The sequence below is a fragment of the Dasypus novemcinctus genome, unplaced genomic scaffold, assembly GCF_030445035.2.
Source record: "Dasypus novemcinctus isolate mDasNov1 unplaced genomic scaffold, mDasNov1.1.hap2 scaffold_362, whole genome shotgun sequence".
Taxonomy (NCBI): domain Eukaryota; kingdom Metazoa; phylum Chordata; class Mammalia; order Cingulata; family Dasypodidae; genus Dasypus; species Dasypus novemcinctus.
Genome location: NW_026688326.1, coordinates 9,244 through 12,324, shown reverse-complemented (window position 1 = coordinate 12,324; position 3,081 = coordinate 9,244).

Genomic DNA, 3,081 nt, shown 5'->3' with positions numbered 1-3,081 from the left:
CTGCGGGCCACGGTAGCGCTTGGAGCCGGGCGGGGCTGGTGCAGGCCCCGGCTGCGGGCCGCGGTAGCGCTTGGAGCCGGGCGGGGCCGGTGCAGGCCACGGCTGCGGGCCGCGGTAGCGCTTGGAGCCGGGCGGGGCCGGTGCAGGCCCCGGCTGCTGGCCGAGGTAGCGCTTGGAGCCGGGCGGGGCCGGTGCAGGCCCCGGCTGCGGGCCGCGGTAGCGTTTGGAGCCGGGCGGGCCCGGGTCAGGCCGCGGCGGGTACGGAGCCGGGCAGGGCCGGTCCAGGCCGCGGTGGTGGGAGGTGGACGCCGGAGCCGGCTGGGCCGCTGTAGCGAGCGGAGCTGGGCGGAGCCAGGCCAGGCCAAGGCGGCGTGAGGAGCCGGGCAGAGCCGGTCCAAGCCTCCGCGGCGGGCGGAGCCGGGCCTGCGGAGGGGTTTCTGTTTTTTTTTTGTTTGTTTGTTTGTTTGTTTGTTTGTTTGTTTGTTTGTTTTTAATTTTACTTAATTTTTTTTTTTGAACATCTGCAGTACTGGGGAGTTCGTGGGCCCTGGGCGGCCTATTGGGGGTTTGTGGGAAGGGAGGTGCTTGCAGACCCATTTGGGCAGACAGACGGGGGGGGTTTTAGGGCAAAGCGGGGGGAAGTTGTTGTTTTAGATAGTGTTGCATTTGTGACACGTGTGTACCTGTATCTCTCTTCTCCCTATCCGTTCCCCACCGTTTGCCCATCCTCTTTTTCTTTCTTCCTTTCTTCTTGCCTTTCTTTTTTCTTTATTATAATTAGTTTGTTTTTTTTGTTTTTTTGTTTTTGTTTTTTTTTTCGGTTTTCTCTTTCCCTCTTGTCCCTCATCTTCCACTTATTTTTACTTTAATTCAAGTATACAATAGGTGCTACAGGGAACACCTCACATTTGCTGGGTTTTCCCATCCTCCACTGCCTCATTTCTGTGTGAACTGATTTAGGCTACCTACACTATCCCCCTTCCCCTGCATCTTGATATCCACTATCATCTACTGTCTCTCCTATATTCCACCCCCCACCTCCCGTTCTTCGATCCACAAAGTGTCTAACTCTTAATTTCTAATACCTTTGTTCTGTTTTCTGTCTATTATCCACTCTTGAAACTATTACCTTTCTTTTCTTTTTCCCTCTCTCATGAAAACAATAGCTGTGTAGTTCATACAATATTCCTCCCAAATTCAGTCATCAACTTCATAAAAGGTACTCTACCTACAGCTATAACTCTATACAATCTACATGAATCTAACCTCCATCCTTCCAGATCTCATATTCCTGCTTTATTAACATACATCACCAATACAACTTTACACTTTTCCCTTGCTTACACAATTGCCTTTCCCCAACACTAATACTTTCCTCTAAAGTGAACTTAACCAACAACAAGTAACTAGAATAAGAAGAAAAAAGTGACAAAGAGAAGATATAACACCTGTGCAAAAATAACAACTAATTAAACTCCAAGAGCAGACAAAGAAGCTAAGGAACTGATTAAATTCGTCAAAATAAAGAGATGACCAGAAAGCAACAAAAATCTACGAACCAAACCAATAATCAGGAAAACATGGCTGAATCCAATCAACAAACCAATAATCACGAAGGGGAGCAAAACTTGGCACAAGCAATGAAAGATCTCAGAACATTTATCACTGACAAATTTGATGCAGTAATGAAAGAGGTTAACAACATGAAGACATCACTTGGAGGGGAAATTGCAGACATACGCAAAAACATAACAGATATGATGGGAATGAACACCACAGTTCAAGAAATCAAAAATAAACTTGCAGCAAATATCAGCAGACTAGAAGAGACAGAGCAGAGAATTAGTGATGTGGAAGACAGTACATCAGAAATCAAACAGATAGTAGAAGGGGTCAATAAGAAGATAGAAAAAATCCAATTAGGATTTAGGGACCTGAATGACAATGCAAAACGCTCAAACATACGTATTATAGGCATTCCAGAAGGTGAAGAGAAGGGAAAGGGGTCAGAAAGAGTGTTGCAGGAAATAATGGCTGAAAACTTCCCAAATCTACTGAAAGAGACAGATGTACATATCCAAGAAGCACAGCGCACTCCACAAGTCATAAACCCCAACAGGCCCACCCCAAGACATATACTTGTCAAATTATCCAATGCTCAAGACAAAGAGAAAATCCTAAAAGCAGCAAGAGAAAAGAAAACCATCACATACAAGGGAAGCTCAATTAGACTAAGTGCTGATTTCTCTTCTGAAACCATGGAGGCAAGAAGACAGTGGTATGATATAGTCAAGGTACTAAAGGAAAAAAATTTCCAACCAAGAATACTCTATCCAGCTAAACTAGCATTCAAACATGATGGAGAGTTCAAAATATTCGCAGACAAACAGAAACTGAAAGAGTATACCAACAAGAAACCTCCCCTTCAAGAAATTCTAAAGGGAGTTCTGCAGGAAGAAAGGAAAAAACAGGAAAGGCAAAGTTGGAGGAGAGTATAAGACCAACAACAACAACAAAAAAGACAAAAAAAAATATACAAACAAAATATGACAAACACAAATCCAATCAAAATATGGCTAACACAAATAATTCCTTGATAGTAATAACACTGAATGTCAATGGATTAAACTCACCTATCAAAAGATTCAGACTGGGACACTGGATAAGGAAATATGACCCATCCATATGCTGTCTACAAGAGACACATCTTAGACCCAGAGACGCATGGAGATTGAAAGTGAAAGGCTGGAAAACAATCATTCAAGCTAACAATAACCAAAAAAAGGCAGGAGTAGCTATATTAATATCAGACAAAATAGACTTTAAATGTGAAACAATTGTGAGAGACAAAGAAGGATACTACATTTTAGTCAAAGGGAAAATCTGTCAAGAAGATCGAACAATCAGAAATATCTATGCCCCTAACAAGGGTGCCTCTAAATACGTCAGGCAAACGCTGGAAAAACTAAGTGAAAGAATAGATACATCTACAATTATAGTGGGGGATTTTAATACACCACTATCAACTCTGGACAGAACATCTCAAAAGAGAATCACCAAAGAAACAAAACATCTGAATAG